Source organism: Cygnus olor, chromosome 3 (assembly GCF_009769625.2).
Source record: "Cygnus olor isolate bCygOlo1 chromosome 3, bCygOlo1.pri.v2, whole genome shotgun sequence".
NCBI classification, from domain to species: Eukaryota; Metazoa; Chordata; class Aves; order Anseriformes; family Anatidae; genus Cygnus; species Cygnus olor.
This window is the reverse complement of record NC_049171.1, coordinates 56,760,080-56,786,889: the sequence shown is the minus strand read 5'-3', so window position 1 is coordinate 56,786,889 and position 26,810 is coordinate 56,760,080.

The window sequence follows — 26,810 nt, the reverse complement described above, 5'->3', positions numbered from 1 at the left end:
AGTCACCCTCAGCTACCATACTTCTGTTCAGTATTTGTGAAACTGATCGAGATAACAGGTCTTTTAAATGATTGTGTCACACTAAACCTTCAGCTTCTCAAATGAGTTTTCTGAAATGGTAATGAAAACTGGCTCCTGGTGCCCTAATCCTTCATCAGGTTCCTTCCTTCCTTACATCTTGGTTGTGTCAGAATGCAGAAAGAAGTTGGAAGTGCATACCTCCTGCATGCCTGCTCTGCAGGTGGAGAACTAAAGCCATGAAGGCCTTACGAGGATCTGCCTTTCTTCCTCCAGAAGCCTCCTCTAGTAACTTGTACACATTGGCTAGTCCTATAATGTATCTTCAGAAACAGGAATGAGAATAAAATTAGAAACTAATGAAACCTCAAAAGATACATTCTAGTTGTCTGCAAATTTCCAAAAAAATAAAAAATAAAATCTGAAAGAGTAGGCACCAGCTAGAGGAAGGAAGTGCAGAAGCCACTACTGTTCATGTTAACTTCAATTGCCAAATATCTGATTGCCAATCGATGCAGATGTCACTGCAGCCAATACAAATGGATTTGTGTGGTGGCACGGTGTGAGTACTCACTTCAGAAGGATTTATGTATAGGGAATCTAACTCGCCGGGTATGAAGGCTAAAGCTAGCTTGTTCTGGTGTAATTGAATACCAGATTTAATTGAATGCAATTTTTGTTGTCATTATCGTTTATAAATGCCACATATGCACCTAACCTTCACTTGTCCTACAGGACAAGTTATTCTGAGGACAAGCAAATGCCAACCACTTAGCTGCCTAAAACATGGAAACAACAAAAAGAATCTGAACAAGTTTGACCTTGTCCAGAAGAAACAGCCATTTTTGGGGGGTTTCTAACTTCAGCAGAGAACACCACAGGCTTCTAAAATAGTTACAGGGATCTATATGAAGAACAATACACTGTGTCATGGCTGGCTGGTGAGAACAAGACAGAGGAGGTCTTGCAATGGAGCAAGTGACGAAGATGGATTGATTTGAGTGATGTTTAAATTTGGTTTATTATGGGGCTGTGGTTGACAATGTTGCAAGCTGCCCACCTCCCAGAGAGATAGGCATGTGGGCCATTCTTTGATTTCATAAATCATCCAGGAACATACCCAGAGCATTGACCTTTTACGGGGAGGGAGCTCAGGGCATTCAGCATAATTTAACACCGGCATGTCGGATGGTGTCCAGCACAGTTTAACACTCCTTAACCTCTGCCTCATTAGACATCTGTCCTGTCATTTATCTTTCTGTTTATTTTCCAAGTGATATATTATTGGTAATAACTAGGGAATGGGCACTGATGTTACTCTCCATGTAGCTGCCATTAGTCAGTTGGAAGTTAGGCCAGCATCACTCTGAAACTGGTACAGAAAACAGCCTTTAAAGGATTTCATATATTTTCTTTGCCAAGCAATTTCCTCCTGGCATGGGCAGCTAGCACCTCTATTATATGATCTTTTGTTTATTTTTACTCTTTCCAGATGAGATTTTAGGAGTTTTTAATACCAGCAAGTATTATTACTGTTGGTAATAAGACCTGAATTATTCTTACTGCAGCAGAAACTTCATCTGTTCTGTGATGACCACAGGTAAATAAGAAGCCAACAGGGAAATGACAACATCTTCCATTCCAACCACATATATATACACACACACATATACACATGCACCCATACACTCACACACACACACACATTTACACTCCTTCCTCCCACCTGGGTCATCATCATAATGGCAGATATTAAGACTCCATTCAAATACACAAATATTTTATCAAGTTTGTAGTTGAAGAAATTTTGGAGGTTTCATTTATCCCACCTTTCTTTATCAGGTGGCAACTATTTTTCCAATATTTGATATATATAGTTACTTTTTGGAAGGGGAAAAAAGAGCAAAGAAACTATGAGGCCACAGTGAGGGGAAAAAGAAATATTACACATTTTTTCTGTGTTGTGTAACGTATGTATTGTGATGTTGGATAGGAAGTAAATTCCAACTAAGATTCTTCTATGGTACATATGCCACTAAGCATGAATTTGGATTTCTTGTGGATTATAAAGAAGGTACAAGTCCAAAAGGACCCATAAATTAAGAAAGGCATTCCAGATTTGTTTATATCATGGATATTTGTGAGTCAGCTCTATAACAGATGTAACACCTTGAGAAAATATTGATCATGTTTTCTTTAATCGAATAGCAAAATTTTGCTTTTAAATCCATCATCACATGAAAGATATTGAAATTTTGAGCAATAACAAACATTTTTATACTAGCAGTATTAGCACCGAGACACAGATTGAAGTAGTTAAGGAACGCACTGGCTGACCTGAAATGTCCTCTGTTTAAAAACACACACACACAAAGCCTTCTGTAAACCAAATCCTGAACAATATCAAACACACTCATAAATTGTGCAAGACAGGTATCTCTGAAATTTGGATTACAGTGATGAGAAAGCATAAAGTGATGGGAGGTGAGCCTGCTGCTGGCTCACGTTGTTTGAGGCGGGTGAGCATGGCTCAGAAGGAATTCAATGGCTGGGAGGGGTTCACCGGGGTACCAGAAGCTTTACTTTCCAGATGTACTTTATTTACGAAATGCTTAATCCTTTTAAAACTACCTACATCCCACACAAATTTGGCATTGCTTTATTGCTTAATTAATACCATCATCTCAGCCTTTGTCTAACACTGGTTAGAGAAAAAAAATTACATCTCCTCACATGGAAATGCTGCCAGATCTAACACGACACTTTGGAAGTGATTTTGATATCATTAACATGACATCTGCTCTTTAATTGCTTTGTTTCCTGGTCTGCAACTGGACATTTAGATGTAGTTTTTTGAAAGTCAGGATCATGTAACTGGAGTTTAAAAGCTCAAGGGCTACTGGGGGCTCCTAGATGCTACACTTAACTCTTTGGCTACTTCTTCAGCAGTGAAAGACCTGTGTATATGTCAGTCACAGGGTGACAATGAACCACAGGATGGATTTATGAAAATTACTATGTGATCTGAGTTTGAATCCAGCAAGGTATTTCTGGGACTATTAAAGCCACCGATACAAGGCCCTTGTGAAACCTCAAGTATTATTTGCCTTTTGGGTCACCCACATTGAAGGAAACTGGAATTATACCAGAACAGGTGCAGAAATGGCTGCTGGGATGATCCAAGCAACAGAGACTTTATTTTATAAGAGGAAATTAAAAGAGAGTGGCTTATTTAGTCAAGCAGATCCAAGCCTGCAAAGGGATATGATCACTCTTTGTAAATACAGCTGGAGGATAAACACCAGAAAAGAAAAAGAGCTTTTTTAGCTTACAGACAATGAGTTGGCAAAAGAACAAAGAGATATAAGCCAGCCATTAAGAAATTCAGGCTGTATATTAGAGGTGTAGGTTTCTAGCTCTCAGAAAGGTGAATTTCTAGAGCTACCTTCCTTTAGGAGTAGTGGGGACAGAATATGACACTGGTTAACAGTGGATTATGAAGGATACTAAAGTAGATTATGAAGGATACTAGTGTGAGAGAGGCCACAAAGGACAAGCTTCATATGTTGCCCATACTTCAGTGCTGTCCCCACACGAGAGCAGGGAAGCATTTCTGACTGTCTAGATATGGGACTAAGTGGTCTTGCAAATCTATTCCAACCCTTCATTCTCAGGTGAGTTTTCTGACAGCAAAGCAATCAGTGCTTTTTGCATGGTATCAAGGCAAGGTGCCTGTGGCACACCTCCTGCTTTATCTCCGTCATCCAGGGGGGATTAAGCTTCACCTGTGTTAAGAGGGCACACTGTCTGGCCATTGCAATTGCCAAGGAGAAACGCGCTTCCAAAGCATGGCTGGGATGACGCCCGTGCATGGCCACTTCATCAATCCTCATGGGCTGGGCAGGGTGTGGGGGGTTATTGTGGAAATCCTCCCATCTGGGGAGACCTCCAGGGCTTGATGAACCGGTAACCCCTGTAAGAGGAGCCTCTCCAAGTCAGTGTTTGTCCAGTACACAGACTGAACTCTGTACTCACTGTCTAATCCTACTTAAGAGCAGCATTTAAATGTTTGCTTGTTGCTCCTAATTAAGTGCCAAAAGTTTTGAGCTTTCTGCTCTCTGAGGGGAGATTCAGCCCAACTCAACCTTGATGTAAATCTGATGACTTTAGTTCTTCAGTCAAGCTACACAAGTCAAATTGATCCCACTTTTTTTACCCATTAGTAATAAAATGCAAAGCTTATTTTGAAAGTACATAATTGATAACATTGTCAACAAAATTCATCACTTCTCCAGCATCACCCTATAATGAAAAACAACTATGTTAATACAACACAGGCCATAAACAAAACATTGTGTAGCTCTGTGTTTCTAGTTAAATTGTAAGGCTTTTAATTTTTGTATATTGAAGTAGAAAATGGAGTATACAGAATATTCTAAATCTATAAATGCATCTAATGAGTTGAAAAAAGAGATTTTAGTTTTTATAGTCTTCTGTTATTATTTAAAATCCCAGACAGGGTTACTTAAACATATACAAAATAGATTATGTTTATCAAGAAATTTAAAGATCAGAATTCCTGTAAACACCAGCGTAACATTTGGGCACAATAAATTCAGTTTCCCTTTCTGTGTTAATGATATTCTGGGTAAATGGCTGCAGATCATTTACTTTGGAAAAATCTCTCTGAAAAAATATGAGGTTTTGCTCAGATTCTCTCTAGATAGAAAAAGTATTTGCTAATACAAAGACACCCCCACCACACACACACACACACTTTGCACAGCCATGAACCTGAAGAAAACGCCAGCCTGCACCTCATCCAGATCGTGGTGGCAGATTTTAGAAATTTAAGTCATACCTGTGCTGATTTCAATGGCCCACTGCACAGCAGGGCAAAGAAAGAGGGTCCCACCTTGTCAAGTAATAGCAGTATTTTTATCTTCCATCTAGCTCAGGCAGGAATTTGGGCTGGGTGGGAAGTTTGCTCTCTTTTCAGGACATTACAAGACCTCAGCCTGGATCTGCTTGGACATGGTGCTCCTGGAATGGGCTTCAAAACATAGAACAGATGCCCACACTGCCACCCTGCAGAATGCTTCATTGCAAGTACGCTGGAAAAAATGCAGAGGATGGGTCTAAGAAAGAATTATTTTAGCCCTGAAAGTTGTCTCATAAACTGAGGGTGCAGAAATGGCTGGGCCAGGTAAGGCCTGTGGGCACCAAGTGGGAGGTCCTGCTGATGGCATCATGGCCTTCCCTGGTCCAGAATCCCTTCACTGCTCTCTCGCATGCCACTGTAAGACCCCCAGTGTCACAGCGTGACTTCTCAAAGCAGGACCATGCCTGAAGTCAGACCTGCTCAGCTGATAAGTGTTGGTAGCTCCAACAGTGTTTGACAAGAGCCATCAATTCGTGCCTGAATCAAAGAAATCTTTGAACAAACAAATTAATCGTGTGGAAACAACCACAAATCTGCATTCACCAACCAAAAATACCAATGCCTGCATGCTTCCCCATAAAAACTGCAAGATTTTTTTTTTTTTTTTTTAAAAAAAAGTATTCCTTTTACCTAATTCATGCTATTATTTTTCCATACTATCTCAGCACAGATGAGTGACTATGGTAATGCTCCTGTTCACGTGCAGAGAGATAGGGTATAGACTCAATCACCATGGTGTTACCTGGGCTGTCTTCAAACCACATAAGAAAGAGCAGCATGATAAGGGTCAATATCATCAGCATTAAAGGACCCTACTATTAAAGTCAGTGGGAAAGACCTTCTGAAACAGACGGATACAGATTGGATCTCGTAGGTTCCTCCAAACTTACCTCCAAATTTGTTCACCACCTTGGATTCATCCCAAGTGACATTTCTTGCACAGCAGTTTTTGTCTTTCATCACCTCACACATTCCTCTATTTCAAATACAACATTTTAACCTTAAAGACTGTTACAGAAAGGTTGCAAACAGTTTTCCTGTTCTTGTGAAGTGACAAATACAGGCCTGTGAAATTTCTAGGATTCATAACAAGTTAATTTAGTCTTTGAGTGTTTTTCTGCCACTTTTATTTAAATCACCCTAAAATATCTTTAGACGCATCAGCTAAGTTGTTGAAGTTCTCCTGACTTCATCTCTGTTGGAATTTTTCTTCATTTTGATATTGATGGGACAAAAATTTGGAAGGTACACACATTTCCAAGAAACATATGCCCTATCAATTTCCAATCAAATTTGGGATCTTAGATGCCCCCCCACACACTTAAAAACAAACAAACAAACAAAACCAACAACAACAACAACCTGGATTTCATAATCAAAGTCTATTTCTAATAATAAGAGTTCCTTTACCTAATTCCATTGTATTAAGTAGCATCACCTGATGCTGTCCTGAGTTGCCCTTTTTCTAAATAGATTATCTTCATTATCACCATCCACAATCTTCAGAAATATGTACTCTGAATAATTTTCCACTGTTTTGCTTACAACATTATGTTTCTTCATGTAACTTATTCTATAAATGTCCGACCCATATTTAAATAAAGTATATGCACAACTCCTGAACAAGCAGTTCAATGTTTAATAGTAAACACACTAAGGAAACAAGCCTAGAAACATGCGAAGTATCATTTCTCATCCCTAGTAGAGCTGGATAATTTCATTATGGCACCAGAAGCCCTTGCTTTTCACTACCCAAAAAGAAACCTTCTGATGCACCCATAAAGTCAGAAATACTGTTGCTTTTTCTCCTGCACAGGATATGCTACAGCTCCTTCTGAAATCTTCAGACTTGCTGACAGAACAAAAAGCAAGGAGCCAGATAAACCCCTTTCTCCCTGTTGCACATACCTAAAAGCCCAACGCTTGCCAATTTTTTCCTCTTAGTGCAACATCTCTAACAAATGCACATATCGCATTGTTTTTTAAAATTCGTGCAGAAAAAAAAAATAAACCAAATGCCACATTTTCAAAGACCATTTCAGTTATAGAAAAAATCTTCTTCATTTAAGTTAAAAGATGGTGGCTTACAATAAGTAGGGCTGTATGGTGAAGATATTAAAGCACTGTATTACAGGTCAGTGTCTGAGGGAGTAGATATTAATATAACCAGAAAAAGAAATTGTGCTTTCAGCTGAGGTTTGGAACAAGTAGCAAGGCAGTGAAGCAGAGATACAAGACGGCTGTTTTGGATGGCAGGAACTTAAGAGAAGGTGATTCTCAAACCAGTGGTGTTTGGAAGGAACTGAGGTCTCAAGATGTAGCCAGCCTAAAAGAGCGAGAGCAATGGTAGGGAGATAAAGATAGGAAGGGCTTTCTGAGAAAGAATGGCAGAAACTTGCAGAGGACTTTCAAAATAATACAGAAACATGTAATAACATTGTAAATGTATCAAAGGTCCTAAAAGAAGAAAGCGTGTCCATGTTCTAGTTGTCTCTCTATCGATAACTTGACTTCCAGTAACAAAGGTCACACACCTAGTGTTTCCAATAAAGGGCAATGTTCCACATTATAAAGCCTAATTTCTGGAATATTGGAAGAAAGATTATTTTTGGAAACATAAACTGGGAAATCATTGAGGTCTCTTTTGTATGCTGATTTACCAGCTTTTCCAAATAGCAATATAAGGAGCGTTTATGAGTTCCTATCAAATATGGCTTCATTTATTTGTCAGAAAGTTCACAGAGAGTACAGGAAGTGGGGGACTTTATTGCTTACATCAAGAGTGGGGGCTGGGAGGGAAGTCTGTCCCTAAATCTTTCTGAAATAGCTGTGTTTCTGGAGAGAGAACATGAGAGAAACTGGGGGGGAAAGTGAGGGCAGGGCAGGGCAGGGCAGGGCAGGGCAGGGCAGGGCAGGGCAGGAGAGGAGAGGAGAGGAGAGGAGAGGAGAGGAGAGGAGAGGAGAGGAGAGGAGAGGAGAGGAGAGGAGAGGAGAGGAGAGGAGAGGAGAGGAGAGGAGAGGAGAGGAGAGGAGAGGAGAGGAGAGGAGAGGAGAGGAGAGGAGAGGAGAGGAATAAATACAAATTGGCATTGCTGAGTAAACACATGGCACTTGGAAAAGCCTTCCTCATTAGTTTTCAGACATTAAAAGAATCTATGTTCCTTGTTAAAAGAATAAATCTTGGCAAACTACCATTGTGACAGAATGGGATATATCTGTGTCAAATTATGAACCCTGTGTTGTATTAAGAGTGCAAACAAGCCAGGACATGCCCAATTACAACCCATTACACTGAATTCGTATGGCTGCTGGATCCAAACAGGATTTTTACACCTCTATAAAAGACTAATGCCCACAGAGCCTGCATCCCCTCCATCTGGGGGCACCTACAGGAGCGGGTGTGCAGGGACACAAGCGAGCTCTGCCCATGTCCGGAGAGGAGCCAGCTCTGGTACGGAGGCCACGTAGGATGTGTCTACATCAGCGATTACAGGCAGATGTGAGCTCGCTCTGCCAGCACTCTGAACCAGCAGGCAGACTTGTGGCCATGTTTACTGTGGCACAGAGTCATTTCTGAAAGAAACAGAAAACAAAAAACAACAGCACGTCAGGATCCTGATCCTGCCTTCCTCATAAAGCTCTGTGTTTGGGCCTCTCGATGTCTATACAACTTGCATTGTACTGCTAGACACGGCTTTTTAGTTCAGGCTCAGTGCTTTCTGAACTGCAGTTGCACCGTCTCCAGCCCGTATGCACAACAAACACTGCCTGCAAAAGACACGCACACATACATCAGTGCAGCACCAATCTCAGGTTAGCTAAGCTATAGCTGCTCTGCAGCTTCCAAAGCAAAACTAGTCAGGTACTAACCCAGATGGCAGAAGAATTCAGATTTCTGCATCCCTCCAGACTTGCCCAGAAATGCCCACCTTTGGCTCCCTGCTGCTGTTTTGCTCCTGAGAAACACATCAGCAGCCCTATCATGCTTATGTATTAAGCATGTGATCTCAGAGACAGTGAGCTCGGGTTTGAGGAACCTGTGGGAGTGTACTGTCTTTAGGGGAGGTTTTCCAGGTGGATTTGGGGGCATCCCAGGTACAAGAGACTGAAGAACGCAACAAGTGTGTATCACCATCCTGTACTACACAGAACCTTGTAATTGGGACAGTCAGATAGGATGTGAATGTGAAGTGCTGCACTACCTGAGCCAGGGATGGACTTCAGATGGAGGTTTCCATAATGGGAAACCATAATGTGTGAGTGCCCTGGCTACCTGGCTTGTCTGAGGTAAATGTGGGGATGAGTCATTCGCTTTTTCCCCTTCAAAATTCTGACCTGTGTTGATGTCATGTCAATACAGAACTGGAAAAATAAGTGTTAACATTTTTAAAGCAGTGAGAGAGGGCAAAGAAGGAGGAATGTCTTCTACCCCACTCCAAGCCTCAGACACTGATTTCAGTGGTCTGCTGTCTGCGCATCCATCCGGGAAGCGCAGTTGGTAGGAGGGTGATGTGCCCAAGCCACACACTGGAATCCACACTGAATTAAAGCCAGATCCTCTGGGATGTAGTGGCAATGGGAGATAAGTGAACATTGAAATGGGCACTCAGATGATCTTCAAATACCAATACTTAGCTTTTACTTTTTTACTTCTTTTTAAGGAGGCGTTTCACAACCAGTGCCTATTTTGTCAGCTTCCTCTAGATAGCCTCATTAATTGCACATAGCTACACTAGGCAACTCATTTTTCTGCTGTCTAGATCTAGAGTAGATAAACTGTGATGAGTGTCCATTTTCCGAGCTGGGAGGGGTTTGGTGGCAGGATCCTTATTTCCTGCAGAGGGCTAACACACTGCACTACTCAGTAACCTGTGACCCTGAAAACCAAGCATTGTCAGAAACCTCAAAAAAGAAGCTGACATAATACTGAGAAAATGAAGATTGTTAAGTGGGGACTCCAGCATAAGTGCAGTTCGCCCATTCCCCTGAGCAAAAGCCAATACATAGCCAGAGCCTTCTTATGGTGTTATTGTTCCTCAGGAGTAACACTTAAAAATTTTACCCACCCTGACAAAAAAAGAAACATAGAAGTCAAAGGTGATAAATTTCAAGTACTATCCAAAGAAGAGCAAAATTAAGGTATTCACAAATAAGCCGCCAAGGAAAATATCTTAGGCTCTCTCCAGGGTAGTAAAACTATGGAGTAAAGCTGTGTGTGCATGTGTGGATGCTACACGGCTTATTTAATGAAGTTCTAAAAGCATGCATTAGCTTATATTATCATACCTATAAAAGATAGTATAGAAATTATGCCAGAAAGTTATGAAGAGGTGAATAGCCATCTATGACACTAGTATCTGGAATAACTTTCTTCAGTTCTGACCTCTTAGTACCAGAATAATGGAGTGGAAATGAAAATCCAGAGAAGGTTGTTAACTATTGTTAAACACACTAGATAACTCTCATTCAGTGAAACATTTAAAAAAAAAAAAAAAAAAAAAGAAGAAAAAAAAAACCTGAAAGCACAGATGAAGAGGGGACAATGACGGTTGCATATTAGTATTTTTGTTTACATCTAAGGAAGTTTGTAGCTGAGAACAAAGTTCTCCATTTCAGGATGCCTTGTTTAGTATTGCAAAACTGTTGTTCCGAGTCACAGCGTGAACTGAAAATTTCTGGGTTGTTTATAAATGAACATTCTGAAAATACAATTTGATCCAGGAGCATCATAATATTTCATATGAGAATTTAGAAACATAATAATACAAAATCAAATAATGTTGAAATGAAACATGATTTCAAAATGAAATGCAAGACGGGATTTTTTTTGTGTTTCTGGAATGTTTTTTCCAATTTTCTTTTGTAATAAAATTATAGTGAATCAGACAGTTTTATAAAGCAATTTTCATTCCAGCAAAAATACATTCTCTACTTGAATTTGGTTTTATTAATAGAACTGTGGCCAGCTATATTCCTACTACTCATCCATTTGAAAAAAAAAAAAAAAAGAAAGAAAAAGAAAAAATAAAAAAGGATATCCAACAAAATTATTAGACAAAATATTTAACACCAATAAAAGCAAGTACAGCTGTAAGATGCAACTGAATCCAGAATCTTCATGGGAATCAAAAACAGATGAGATATTTAAAATGGGTAACGAGCATAGGCAAAGCTGCAGCACAAAGCATTTACAAAAAGAAAGATACCATCTAGTGCATAAGTCTAACATTAACTGATTAGTGAGAAACTTTCTGTACAAGCAAGCTATTCTTGACTGTCTGCTATGGTATTTTATGCACTTTCTGTGAGTTTCTGGTGCCCCTCAGAATCAGGTAGTGTATGAATGGATTGCTGGTCTGCTGCTGTTTGGCCCTGTCTCTGTTACTGTGCACCCTAAAAGAAGTGGAGAAGATACTTTGCAGGCTTCATTGCTGGAAGACCCATTCTCCTCTCACCCTCTGTCCCCAAACTTTTGCATCTGCTGTTTCAGAATTATTCAAAATTTGGCTCACAATGCAACAACTCATTCATCCATAATCATGCTGCCTGGAAAGACCTCTTTGAAGATATTTTTCACTGAACCACTTCCAGAGATCCCCAGTTTCCTCTGCTAACATAGGTTTAGCCATTTCATTGTACTTTCTTTACAGTGTTTACCTACTCAGATGACTTTTATGTCATGGCTTGCATGTCTGCTTGTTCCTTTCAGCAACGTTTCCTCCCCTTGCTTAAAACTTGCTGAGTGCCTTCTTACATTTATGAGGGAGCCCATCTACAGTTCAGCCAGAACACTGATTATATTATACGTTCTGTTTATTACATGCCCTGGAGAACTGTACTTAATAGTGCAACTTAAAAAAAAAAAAAAAAAAAAAAAAAAAAAAAAAAAAGCAAGAGAATGGCTATGCATACTTAAAGGAAAGTATTAAGAGGGAAACACACAAAAGTGCAATTCTTGCAGCCAGTTAGACAGACACACTTATCTATTTCTTCAGCGTTACCTCACAGACAGTAAGACACTCAGCTGCAAAATTTATCAACCATGAGGTCATTAATAAAGCTGGTCAGTCTCAGTAGTCACTTTAAAGACGATAATGCTCAGTGATAAAGTAAAATGTTAGAAGATAGTTTTGTTATTTGTTAGTAGCTGAGTTATGATTTTGTAGTTTAAAGGATTTTGACAATGCTTTCTTTGAAATTTCTGGCCTAGATTTTCAGTCAAAGAGCCATTTGTATATTCGTCTCTTTCCCTCAAGTTGGCTTTAAGACTCAAGTAATATAGGTGAGTCCTCGCCAAAGAATATATGAGAAAATGCAAGAATTTAGATTTATAGTAGAGCTGGTACAGACTAACTTGGAGAAGGCTCCCCGGGCAAGCAGGCACTTTTCCTTACAAGAAAGCTCTTTAAGCTTGCAAGCTATGGAGATTTTAACTAATATCCATGGAAAATTCTGATATGAAAGCAGGAAAGCAGCAAAAATTTAAAAGTCTAATTATAAGTTCTGCTATCAACGCTGTCTTTTATGCAAACTCTTAGCTTGTGCCCACTTCGATGTTGTCCAAATTCAGACTCAAAGGAGCCAAGGGGGAAACATCCCTGCACACAGCTGCTGTATATAACGCAGCAAAGAGAACCCAAGTTCGTCTCTGCCACTGGTGGAAAATTGAAATTTGGGATATAAAAAATTCCCTGTGATCACAACTGCAAATGATAAAGTACCTCAAAATCCTTCTCAGTCTCCTAAATATAAGTGTTCTGGTGAATATTTCCCTGGACCAAAAAATCTTCATTAACCTGCAGAGGACGGGTGAGGGCTGCCTTCTCTGAGCCCCCCCACCTCCTGCTCGTCTTCTCACACCTTCTTCAGCAACAGACTCAGACCCAGTGTACAGAAGCTGCTTCTTATCAGAGCCTTAAATATACATACCCTTGAGCTACAGGAAAATTTCTATCCAAATTGTGCAAATTGAGGGCCACATCTCTCATAAGCCAGGCAGAAAACTGTCGAACGCTTGAAGGTATATTTTCAGTTAATGCACACAGCAGATTAGTTTCAAATCAGCTGCCTAATCAGGGTTCCCAGGAAGGCTGCAGGCACATTTTCGAAGATGAAGAGAAAGGCTTTCCTGCCACTTCAGCCACAGTTGTTATGAAATCCCGGAGTGTGGGGCTGGCGCAGGGTGGGTTTCTCCTCAGATGCTTCCTTCTCCTGCATGCTGGGCTGTCTCCTTTCTCCCAAGGAACGCTAAATACGCTATGTAACTTCTTACCACATCACTCATTTTTCTTTTTCTTGTTTTTACTTTCTTGAAATAAAAGTGACTTCTCCAAATACTACGCCACACAGGAGCTGGTATTTTCAGATATTATTTATCCCAGCTGAACAAGGGAAAGAAAGAGATGGAAAAAAACCCTTTGCCACATTTTAAACATGATTATTCCATCACGCACTCCTCCTAATTGTTTAACCTTCTTATGGAGATAATAGGCCACAAAAGGAATCATTGTACAGGTATCTTAAACCAGATTATTAAAAAGTGTCTCGATTTCCTCCTTCAGTTTAAAACTCAAGCATATATCACTGCTCACCATGGGGACCCTATGTAGGACACTGCAGTGTGTAGAACCATCTCTGAAATATATTTCTTCAAACTTAGAGGTAGTCCCTGCAGACTTAAATGAATGTCCCTTCTTCCCAGACACAGAGCTCTCCGTGCTGTCTTTATCTGCACGAGGGGTCTGCCTGGGAGCAGCTATGGGCCCTCTGCCTCTGGTGCAGAGCAAGCTGCCCAGGAAAGTGTGCAGCAGGGTCTGTCTGCAGTGCGCCCACGCCACCAGAGATCCCACCCAGGGGAAGGACATAGCACAAGGACAGCATTTCTGCTAGCTAACCTACCATGCCCTTCCACTGTCAGCAAAGAGCTTCTGTGAGGCTGTGGCTCTCTGAACCTACCTGATGGTTTCTTGGAGAGCTTTACCAGCCTTTGGGGTTTAGTCTAACTAGTTTCCTTTTCCTCTGCTTTACATAGCTAGAGAAGGTGTGTGAGCCATGCACTTTGCTGTGACAGAAAGAAGCCTCTGTCCCTTGGTCATTCCCTTTGACCAGTGCTATGTTTCTTCCTCTGGTCAGAGACCTCTTCTCTTTGCAACCCACTGTAAAATTATTTACTCTGTCTTCTGGGAAATCCATCATTGTGCCATAAACAAGATGAGTTTGCTATAAAGCTGACAGTGGTCTAACCTGCAAAAACACAATTAACATTAATGCCATGCACGACTTTTGCCAAATCCTTGCCTTGTGTCATCACTATGATTGGCATGTTTGCAGCACACATTGCAGGAGCTTGATTTGGTTCACAGATCTCAGTCATTTTTATGTTCAGACATATAATCTAATGAGGTGAAAATGGAAAGCAGCCCCCGAGCATTTGGCTATTCCTGGGAAAGAATGCAAATTAAATATTTGAAAGAGAGAGTGGGGCGTGGGGTGGCGTGTCATGGAGCTTCGGAGTTCCATCAGGTGCCTAGCCAGCTTGCACAGCCTTTGTGTCCACATTGTCTGCCTGCTGGACGGAGCTAAGAGACAGAAGAATGACAGTCTGGGGGAAAGAAAGAAAGACAGTAATTATGGGACGTATGTGATTAGCATGGTAGCCAGAGAAATTAAACCACTAGTCCCAGGAATCTTCCCTTCTATAAGGTACCTGTGGTGGAATAGAAAAGCTCCTCACCACAGAGTTCAGCTGGAATCCACTCCCTGCTAGTTTAGCTTGATTGCTTTTTTGGATACCTACTGTGGGGGTTCAGTTCCTTGACCTTCCTTTCTATGGGACTACATTGTCCTGACATGAAGAAAGGCAGATTAAGAATTTACAGGGATCCTTCCATCACTGGACTCTGACAGGAGTGCTCAGGGAGTTCATTTTTCATGGCTTAAATTGCTTCAGGCCAGCATTCTTATCAAAAAGGCTTGGTTTAATGTAAAACACAGACTTCTTTCTCTTTCTTTTTAATTTTAGCTCTGTATAAAACAGCACTACAAATTTCCCTTTGAACAGCAAGTTCCTGAGCTGTTTTCCTCTGAATAACATATAAATTTCAGCTAAACTTTATTGTTCCTGAGTAAATCAGTCTACTTAAGAACTTTATAATTATTATTAGGGAAGCGAAATGTTTTGCATAACAGCTGAAAAGTCTGGAAAATTCCTGGTGATAATTAGACTGAGGATTCATTATTTGCTTGCTCTCTAAAGGTACCAGCTTACAGGATAGTTTCCAAACTTTGTCTTTTGGGTGCCTTAAGATCTCGACAAGGTTGGAAAGAAAAAGAATTGAAAGTCTGGTAAGCATTAGCTGGCATCCGGGCTGTCCCTTCCAGCAGGATTTTCCTGCACACCTTCCAGTACACAGCGCTGTTTCTCCACAAGCACATTCCCTCCATAACTCCCCGAGGTTCTCACTACACATATGTTGCTCTTCAGGTTGTGCCCACCTGCAGGCGGTGGGGCGATTTGGAGAAATCCTTGGGGCTCAGCAGCAGTGTGTTGCTCGTCTCTGCAAGGGGTCCTCCACGCACCCAGGAGCACTGGGGAGCTGCTCTCCCTGAGTAGCACCACCAGTGTAGTTAGACTGGGAGCCAAAAGTTCATTCCTCTCCCATCCCTTAGGCACTTTGAACCCACACTTGGTTTGCAAAAATGCCTGAACTATTAGCTGCCAAGCTTCTGGGTACTCAGAGACAGGAAGCTGTTTCACTTTACAGGGAATAATTAAATATAAATTTGGCAAGGAAGACGGAGCTGGTGTTAGCGTAATTCTGGAGCCCAGTGAGCACTCATCAGAGAGGATCAGACCAAGGTTCCTGTCCCTGCTCCAAGGACAGTGTACATAATCTTACATTAAGCCTCCCTGAATAAAGCACATGCAGCAGAGCTAAAGGCGTAACCAGAGCCAGGTGTCCTTCCAGCACCACGCTTACATGTGCTCTTCCTCTGTTTCTCTGTCCTGTCTCCAGTCAGTCCGCACAAAATCAGGCCCTCATGACACCTAGGATAGTGCTACCTTTCTAGGAATATATAAGAGAAAAGGCAACAGGGAACTGGAGCTACAGATGAGGAAAGGACCTTTATCCTCATGTGTACTGTTGCGTCTATCAAACGTCAGCTGATCCCTGAAGCTGTTACCAGACTGAACATGTTGGGTGAGACAGTCTGGAGAAAGCTTGTGTACAATTTTTTTTGAGGAGCAGGTCTAAAATAGGCACTGAATGGCTTAGTGCTCTCAAGGCACAGGTAATAGCCAGCTGGAGAATTTTATAGTCAGAGGGAGAATTTTAACAACAGAAATGTAGGTGCCTAGAGAGTTTAGACACCAGCTGAGCAGAGATTTTGAGGATCTAAATTTTGGACCTAGAGTTAGATCCCCTTTGGAATCCAGTCTTAAATTCCTAGGGTGAAATAAAGGCCAACTGAAGTATACAAGAATTTTACTATTGGCTTCAGTAAAGCCAAAAACTCCTTTTTGGAACTAGAATAGGGACACTCATAAAGTATAGTCTACTTGGCAAATGACATGCCATTTTCTCCAGTGCTGTGATCATAAACAATACATACATGCCATGATCAATATTTAATACAGCAATTATAATTTCCAAAGAAAAAAGTCTAAAAACATCTATTTTTGCAAGCACTGATAATATGTTTGCAACCTTCTATGTGCAAGCCTACCTAAAACGTCTGTCAAGCATACTAAAAGTCTAGGGAATCGGTATCACAGTCAAATGCTGTAGATGGATTGTTTCATACTTTGTGGGAAAGACTTGTTTTTCAAATAAAAAGTTTTAAAACTTCAGAGATGTTGATGTATTTTCAGCTAGCCAGATGCTGTATACTAACTTTGTGCCAGTATTCTCTCAGTGCTGGAAGAAAAATAGTTGAGACAACATATTTGATGGATTTGTTTAGGGATTTTCTATGCATATGGAAATCGTTTGTTTCTCTACTGCAAAGTATGTTTGATTGTTCAGTATCAATATTTAACTAGAAAAAGTAGCTACAGTGCTCCCAGTTGTGTAAAGCACAAGCTAAACTAAACAAAAACTGAAAAGCAGCTTCAGCATATCTCATGCTCATTAAGAGAATAAATGATGAAAAAATTAGCTGATGACAGGTATGCAGATTTTTGTAATTCAACAGTTCAATGTAAGAGTTTGCTTGGTTTAGCTACCCAAAGGGAAATCCTAAAAGACTGATGTGAATCCACCTACAAAAAAAAAATAAATTGGGTTGGTGAGCACCAACACATTATGATAGGAAGTTTCATTGAAGTGTTTGCTATGCAATACAATCCCTAAAGAAAGAGATAATATCTTGTTTGTATGTTCTCACCACAGTAAAATAGCACTCATGTAAAAAGTTCCTGGCTTTCTGTTCCACAGGTTCCCAGACTTGAGAGTCTCAGATGGAAATACAGCCACATGTGGCACACTCCCTGTTCAAGGTCATGCATTACAGGTGATCCAGGACACATCGCATTTATTATGCACACACCGCAGAGATGCATATGCACATCCAATTAGGTATATTCCAGACTGGTTAGACTAGTTTGCATGCATGGATAAATTCTGCACCCTGGATTCTGCATGTTCAATGCAAATGGACAAATTCTTTATTCTTCACACAAACGTAGTTTCCATGCTTGGATTTCCTTGCACGTGTCTTCCAATAGCCCTGTTTTATTATATTCATAATCCGATGATGGTGAAGAAATTCTTATTTTAAAGAATAAGAATCAGATTTTGAATAAGAATAAGATTTTGTCATTCTGTTTCACCATAATTGAAGTTGAAAGTTAAAATTACCTCATGATATTTTTTCTTTCTCTGAGTGGGTTACATGTAACTACCTTTCTGGTGCAAATTTCACAAAAGACAAATTCAAAATTCACTTCACTTTTTTTTTTCCTTGTTGTTGTTGCTTCACCATAAGATCTGTTTTCCTGAAAACATTCTCAATAACAAAAAGGCAAAAGCAAATTTCTTTCAGAATTCAGTATCCACCCAAAACTGCATACTGCCTGGATAACTTGTTTTTCTTTATTCAAATGCAAGTAGTTATTTACAATCAAGCTATGTAATAATATTTCCTAATATTTCCTAAGTTTTGGTCTTCATGAACCAAAAGACTTGTATATAATTGCTTTATGAAACTTCAGATGTAACAATTTTGCATATACGAGGATATAGCAAAATTAGAAAGAAACCACTACATTTTGGTATACACTACAAACCAGGTTGTTTGAGTTTGTACATAAGAAACAACTAGAAATGGGGTCAGACTACCTGCTAGAACGGGTCTTGAATTAAAATCTCATCACTGAAACTCCGGTTGTGCTCACCACAACAAACTTTTTTAGAATTTAGGACACAGATTGTGACTACATCTACAGCTGTATCCCTCCTGCCAGGAGGTGTCTTTTGCCACCCAAGAGCATTGTTCTCACCCTACAGCAAATGTTCTCCTGTGAAGCAGGCAGTTGTCATAAGAAAACTGAACAACAATCAAAGAAATCTCAAAGTAGGTATTCAACCACTATGGAATTCAGAGGAAACATCAGTATGGATTCCCAGGAGTTTGTTACTAAAAGGGACACAATTGATGGGAAGAAAGCTGTTGAGTCTGGATGATGCCCTTCAAATTATAGTGTTCTCATGTCACATGTTGAGGATTATATGTCATGGAGGGTGAACTTGTGACAAACTAAACGGACAAATATAACTCATTGCTTGGGACCAGAATTCTGGGAAATGAGTTCTGTGACTACATTTTTTTTCTCTTTTCTCAACCCTAAGTCTGGGAATTGTGTTTGAACCCTCCTGCCTGGTCATGAAAGACACCCGTAGCCTTCGTCTCCCCTCTCCTTAGATCCAGGAGTGCTGAGGTGGGGAGTCCAGGGGCACAAATAATTGAAGGAAAGTGATGAATTTCTAAAAGATACAAAGGTCTGCACAGAGGAAAGCTGCATCTAGTGCAGGCAATTACTCAGACTTTTCTAATCAATGAAAAGTAGGTTAAGACAGTCCCAGGCAACCTCAGAGAGCAGCTAAATGAGACATTGTATGGACAGATTACCTTTCTGTTTCTACGTTTTCCATCTGACATTATTTTCAAAGCTATTTGGGATGGAAAGGAAATTTTGTCATGCATTCTATATGCATATACACCCGTCTCTGGTCACAATCGTATCTCACCAGCAACATAGAAAATACTGTCTTAGACATGGAAGAAAAATATCTGCCTTTCCTTTCAGTAAACACATATCTGTTTGAAGTCCGATAATTATTTTTATCCAGTTTGACCACTTCTGAGAAGGGAAAATCAAAAAACCCCACGAGCTCCCAAGAGAACTTACCTTTTTTCAAATATTAAGCAAAATGTAGGGTACGCCTATACAGCAAAGTACCAGCAGGAACAAGCTGCTTGGCCCACAATAGATCCAACTGGACCAGGTTTATAGTGATTTCAAGACAGAGGTGATTTAGTTATATTTCACAGTGCTATTCTCAAGCATTTGAAATCCTGGGATCCCTGACAGCTGTGGCTGGCTGGGCACTCAGGATGCCCCCGTCCCAGCCTTGGGGCAGCAGGCTCAGCGCTGAGGCCAGGCCAGGCTGCTCAGGGCTGTGTGGGGCTGGGGCTGGAAACCCCAAGAACTGTGCCAGCATGGCCTTCCTGGGCAGCCTGTCCCATGGGAAGAAAGTTTCTCCCCGTATCACACCTAAACCTCTCATTTTAATTTTCACCCATGGTCTCCCATCTTCCTGTCATGTAGCATTGCGAGCGGCCTGGCCCTGTCTTCACAGAGTACAAACACACTGTGCAATGTAGGTCTCAAAAAGTCTCAAATAAATGTACCCATGCTGACATTGTCACCAGCAGGTTGGGTTAAATTACTTTTGGGGGTTGCATCATGAGCTGGCAGATTCTTTAGGTCACAATGGCTTTCCTAGCTGCAGCTCAAACTGGCCATGTGTGTGTGCAGCTCTCTGAAAGTTCTTACCTTTGCCTACACATGTTGTTCCTGCCACATCAATGGGCCTCTGCCCGGTGTTTGAAGTGAAATGTATGGAAATATTCATATGGTCAGGTTGAGATAATGCAGGAGGATCTTGCAAGACCGAGCAAGCAATAGAACAGCAGAAAAAAAATCAGTGGAGATGTATGTAAAGCAATATGGGGAAAACAATCTCAACTTCACATATAAAATACATGAGCTGACTGTTACCACTCAGGAGAAAGATCCTGGAATTATGTTCTATGAAAACAAATCTGTCATAGCAATCAGAAAAGCAAATTGAATGTTAGGAACTAATAGGAAAGAAGTAGAGAACAAACATAGCTATGCAGCTGTACAAACTCCTGGTGCACCTACACTGCAGTTCTGAGTTCCACACTTCAGGAGCATAGTGGAAATGGCAAAGGTTCAGAGGAGGCTGACAGGGGTTCCCAAAGGTTTGGTATGGCTTCCATAGCGGGGATGGCTGAGCAGAGCTGGCTCTGCAGCCTGGAAGGGTGTTATGACCACGGTCCACCAGAATTGTGAGTGGAGTAGGATCTGGTGAGCACCATCTCTTCTACTGAGGATCGTCTGGGCTAATGGGAGCCAGGTTCAAAATCAGCAAAAGATGACTTCTGATGTAAAAGGGAATAGATCTATGGAGCTTATTGTTGACAGGTGAATCAGGGCAGGCAGTCTCAGGAAATCTTTCAACCCAAAACTGGTTGGAATCTGGACAATAGTCAGGAAAACTGTGTTTGCCCTTTTGGGAGCATTTTCTTATGGCCACCATTGGAAGGAAGACATTGGGCTAGATCAGCTCTTGCTCTGACACAGTATGCCCTTTTTATGTTCTTTTCAGGGTCATAGTGTGTTTGTACTGCTATTTTGATGCCATTATAAATTCACTTTCTGTGAGCATCATAAGGAAATAAACTTTTAAAAGAAAAAAAAAGACAAAATTTCTACAGCTCAAAAATCAGGGTTAAGAAATTAAGAAAAATATTATAGCTCAAAGACTTTCTCTGTAAGCTAGTAAAGACAGGTTTAACAAGAACGAGTGATGGCAGCTGAAGCCAGATTAGATGGACTCAACACAGGAGCAGTTAGGTAACATGCAATGGCCTGTGATACACAGAAGATCAGGCTAGATGGTCTAATGTCCCTTCTGGCCTAAATATCTCTGAGTATAGTACTCTGGCAGCCACACAAATGTTGAAAGCAAACTCCGACTCAGCATGTTTTCTGTCAGCCACACTATATCTAGATAGATTTTCATGCCAGGTTTTTAAAAACTTGTCCTGCTGACTGTATAGCTGCACCTTATTTCTCTGCATAAAGGAAATAATATCAAAATTCTATGATATTTTAGAGCCGTGATAGCTTGAAATCTTCAGTGTGCATTTATTTATGTAAATATTTGTTTTAGTTTGAACAAATTCAATATTTTCATCTCTGTCAGCTCACCAGTAGTTTGCTTTTTGAGTGTAGAAAATGTGTTTTTTCTTGCTCTGTGAAATTTTGATTCCTACATATTTTTATTTTTATTTTTAATTTTTGACAGAACTGTAAGATCAATGAGTCCCATTGACCTGCAGATCAAGCAAAGAATTGTTCTTTCCTCACAGAATGGTGGACTGAAAAACGTTAAAAGCTGGTAAAGCAACCTCAATGTAGTATGCAGTGCTAAGATGGGGACCTAGGATGATTTTAAAAATGTGGAGAAGAAACAATAACACGAGTAAACAAAGAAATTTTGTAACCAAATCAGAAAGAAAAAGAATTCTCTGATAATTTGCTGGTCGTTCCTGATTTAATACAGATAGTAATAGAAAGTGCTGTAAGGTTACTGGTTTTAGTCACTCTTCTATACCCCATTTCCAGAGAAGTCCAGAAATCTTTCCCTTCTTCTCTCCTTCTCACTCTCTCTCTCTCTCTGAAACTAATGTTTCAAAATAATTTAAATCACATGTAAAAAGACCTTCCAGTTTCAAGTTTCCTTTGGAGTAGCCTATTAACTCTAATCACCTCCGATTCATAATTTTGGGTGGCATTTACAGATTTCTGCAAGTATACACAAAATCCATTGAAGATTTTATTAGTCCTGTCTAATAAAAACACATGCTTGAAATAAAACTGCTACTTTATCTAGTCCATAAACTCTGTTTGTCTATTCAGAAGACAAATTGTTAGTAGAAGTCAGTGAAAGCAAAGGTTATATCTGAATAACTGGTACATCTCAAAAAGCTCATAATTTCATCACAAAGCATACAAAAGAGCAAAGGCTAGCTGCAGTATCCTGCTTGTTATACCATATGGATTTTTTTTTTCAAAGCAATTCTGAGATAAAATATTTATAGGCATTAGTCTGTGGTATTAGATTAATACCTGCAATTACAGATAGCTGGACAAGACTGAACAATCTAGCAGGTTTTTTTCACTTCTAGTTACCAGGTATCCATTAAAGAACTAATGAATAATAACGAAAACATAAACCTGTGTCCACTAATCAATCTATCATGCTGACCTAAGGGATTCACTCATTTTCTCAATAACAATAAAATGTTTACTCCTCAACTTCTGTAGAAAAAAAAGTCTCAAAATCAATAGCATATGTGTGATGCGTTAAGAATGAGTTAGCTGAGAGATTTCAAAATTTAGCTGCCAGTAGGGTGTCACAATTACATGAAGTTGTTCTTAGTGAGGTTCCAGGGAGCTAATGTTATTTCAGGTGATATAAAAAAAACAAATTATCATAAGTAAATAAAAACATATGTCCATTTTGATAGTGATAGCAAAAAAATTAAATGTCTAAAAACAATACCCATAAATCAGACCCAGAAATTGCAGACAGGATCCCAGAAACAAGTGCCTGGAAAGAACTGATGAGTCAGCAGGTGGAGAGCTGAGCCTGAACTCCATGTGTGATCTGTAGCAAAAGGGCTAATGCAATCCTTGCATGTATAAAGAGGGAACCAGTCCAGGACTATGGAGATGAATTTATCCTTCATGCAACACGGGCCCTATAAATTCTAGAGTGATGTACAATGCTCTGGTGCACATTTTAGAAATGAAAGCAAAACAGTGGAGAGGGTGCAGGAAAGAACAACAAAGACTATTAAAAGACTGAAAAAAATGCTTTCATATACAGTTGGTGAGGGAATAAGAAGTGAAGCTAACTGTAGCTCTGTCAGAATATACACTTGGGAGAGGAAAGATACAGCCATAAGGAAATGACTATTTAACATCAAATTAGGTATTAATGGGAAGGAGACCAGACTTCTCCCTCAAATTCTGATTCCAATATGATTCATTCCAACTGATTCCAATGACCTGCATAGTCGTGCTCAAATTATCTTACTGACAGAGGGTGCAAGTGTAAATGGTTGCCTGTTCCATACCAAACGGTAAGAGAAGGTCATTAGACGTCCCAGTCCCAGAATATCCTCCAGTGCATACAACATGAGGTTTCAGTGCAGTGAGAAATACCTGAGCCACTGGAGCAGAAAAAGTGGTTACACCACTTTTGTTACACCGGATACAGGGCATACATGGTGCAAAGCCCAGTCCAGAAGGCATGGTCAGAAAATAAGCACCATTATGTGTGCTGCAACCAGGACATACATTCCTTGGCTTAGTTTCACCCCTGGTGTCTTCAGGAGCTCAGTTCAGCTTCAAACAATAGATTGACACAGATACCTCAGGTGGAAAAGAAACTTGATTGGTGTTAACAAAATATGGCTGAATATGAACCAGCAGTGTGCTCAGGTGGCCAAGAAGGCCAACAGCATCCTGGCTTGTGTAAGAAGCAGTGTGGCCAGCAGGTCTAGGGAAATGATTGTCCCCCTGTACTCAGCTCTGGTGAGGCCGCACCTCGAGTACTGTGTTCAGTTTTGGGTCCCTCACTACAAGAAGGACATGGAGGTGCTCAAGAGAGCCCAGAGAAGGGCAACGAAGCTGGTGTGGGGTCTGGAGAACAAGTCTTACAAGGAGTGGCTGAGGGAGCTGGGGTTGTTCAGCCTGGAGAAGAGGAGGCTCAGGGGCAACCTTATCGCTCTCTATAGGTACCTTAAAGAAGGCTGTAGCGAGGTGGGGGTTGGTCTATTCTCCCATGTGCCTGGTGACAGGACGAGGGGGAATGGGCTAAAGTTGCGACAGGGGAGGTTTAGGTTGGATATTAGGAGGAACTTCTTTACTGAAAGGGTTGTTAGGCATTGGAATGGACTGCCCAGGGAAGTGGTTGAGTCACCATCCCTGGAGGTCTTTAAGAGACGTTTAGATGTTGAACTTAGTGATATGGTTTAGTGGAGGACTTGTTAGTGTTAGGTCAGAGGTTGGACTCTGTGGTCTTGGAGGTCTCTTCCAACCTAGATGATTCTGTGATTCTGTGAAAAGCAGCAACAGCTCTTATGGCTACAGAAATTACATGGCACTAGAGTGTGCACATGGAATTTAAAGGACAAAAGTAGGAATTTGGTGGGCTGTAAGCACCTGGGGATGTATGTGTACCATACCCTCACTGTGCAATAGTTACCCAGCTACCTCTGAGCAAAGCGATTTTCCTTCTCTGCTGGTTGCAGAGCTGCAGATAGGTGCCAGCAGCCAGTCCATGGTTTGGCACAGATCTGAGCACTGAGAGGCCAACCAGCAAACCCACCTGGCATGCCCAACAAGCTGGGGACAGTTGCACACCCATAGCTATCCTGCTGTGGGTTGCACCTCCCATTCTTCCTGACCAGACTCAGGTACGTCCTGACACCTCAGCACTATGTGAGCTTCTCGTGCGCTTGCTTTCTGTCCTTCCTCTGTCCTGGGCATGGGGACTGCAGGAGACTCCCAAAAGTAAATGCTTGTCTTTGCTTGTTGGAATGTGCAGAAGATGAACCAATGCAATGAACAAAGAATAAAATCTCTAATTTAATTTTGGTATCCCCAGTGAAAGTAGACTGGCTTCACAAAGCCAGGGGAAGTAATTTCATAATGAATAGTAAAAAATTACATAACTTGGCTTAAAAATAATAATAATAATTTCAGTGTTTTTTAAATATTCAGAAAGTTTGATTTTTTTTTTTTTTTTGCACTTAACAAGAAATATTAAGCTCAGGAACCTGCCTTCAACCCAGCAAAAAAACTTTTGACTCCATGGTAGAGTTGCCTATAAGGAAACTGCAGGACTGAATCCATAAACTTAAATCAGACTGCTGAGTCTATCAGCAGTTGCAATCACTAATTTTGCAGTCACTAGTTCCTTTACTTTTTCCTAGTTCAAACACAACAGATACACGAAATTAGCACCTACACATACCATTAAACTTAACAGTTGGTCATTGCTTTCATTAAAATTCCTTTTTTTCTAAATTTTAGACTGCAGAAAGAACTTGACAATATCTTCCAGCCTGGAAACAATTTTTATGATTGCAGATTTTCAAAGGGAGCTGTTTGGTTATTTTTTAGTTACAGAAACACAAGAAACACATATCTAGCATTTAAGAAGGGGCTTTTCTTGTTATTGTTGTGTTGATTCAACTCGTGCATGGATGGAAATACCATAAAGGGTATATAGTATATTCATTACAAGACCTAAGATTCCTTCTTTTTTTGACAGAGCACCTGTGTGTGTTTATAAGTGATGTGCAGACATCAGTGAGGGGCCCAACCAGCAGAAACTGAGTCTGGATTCCATCATTCTGAGAATTGAGTGGTTTTGGATCGAGGGATTTGATCTGAGCCCATTTCTTGTAATGTATTTTAAAGGTGAAAGGACTTTTCTTCTGCCAAGATGAGAGTATAGGGCTGCAGGGATTTCTATTTCTCTTGCAGCTGTAGACATCACTAACAAATATGGCCTCAATTCTGGAAGCATCTTAGCTCAAGTAGGTCTCTACTGTGACGTAGTGCTCCGTTACAGGTGGTCTTCAGAGGCAGAGTGAGCCCCACCAGCTGCAGCATGAGGTCAAAGAAGACCAAGAGAGCATGTGCAGTAATGTTTCCACACTGCTCTCCTGAACATCCCACTGCATGAGCCTTTGGTATTAGTGCCCTCTGTGCCAGGAGGAGATATTCAGACTCCAGGGAGTTTATTGGAAAAGGAAGGTACTCACTGTAGTTCTTTAAAACTAGATTTTCAATAACATGATAAACATGTTACAATAACATGAACCTCCATGGTCATCAGCACCAAGAGCAGATGCTCCCCTGAACCCTGTGCCCACACAGAAGGAGGGGTGGTGGTGGAGGACGTCGGAGGGGGTTGAGGCAGGCTGTGCGGAGGGACAGGAGCACTCAGTTAAAGTTTATCTTCATATGATTGTTAATTAAGTACCATATTAATCTCCTTAAAACCAATTTACCTTGCAAGCCTACTGCCTCTAAGTGTCACAAAGCTAAGTAAAGCATACTTGCACTCTGTCCTGACCAACCAAGGAAGCTGAGAAGGCAAAACCCACCTTCTCAGAAATATTTTCTTACAAAAGCTTCAGAATGAAATCTGATGGCAAAATCACCAACTCTCCATTGTGGCATATCCACGGGTTCCATTATATGATTTCTTATTCTTTGTTGAATTTGGAATCTTCTTCTTTTACTGTATTTTTCCCCAAGAAAATGACAAATCACTATGAAAGGATTCTTTGCAGTTAATTGAACAGCTGTCCCAGAAAAGTTAGGTTTTTGTTTTGTTTTATATATCTTATGAGGTAAGGAATGAGTGTCATGAAAGAAAAGCTTCTTAGGGACATTCTTATTACAAAAAACAAGTTATTTCAACTCTGACGATTATATTACCAGCAGTTGTAT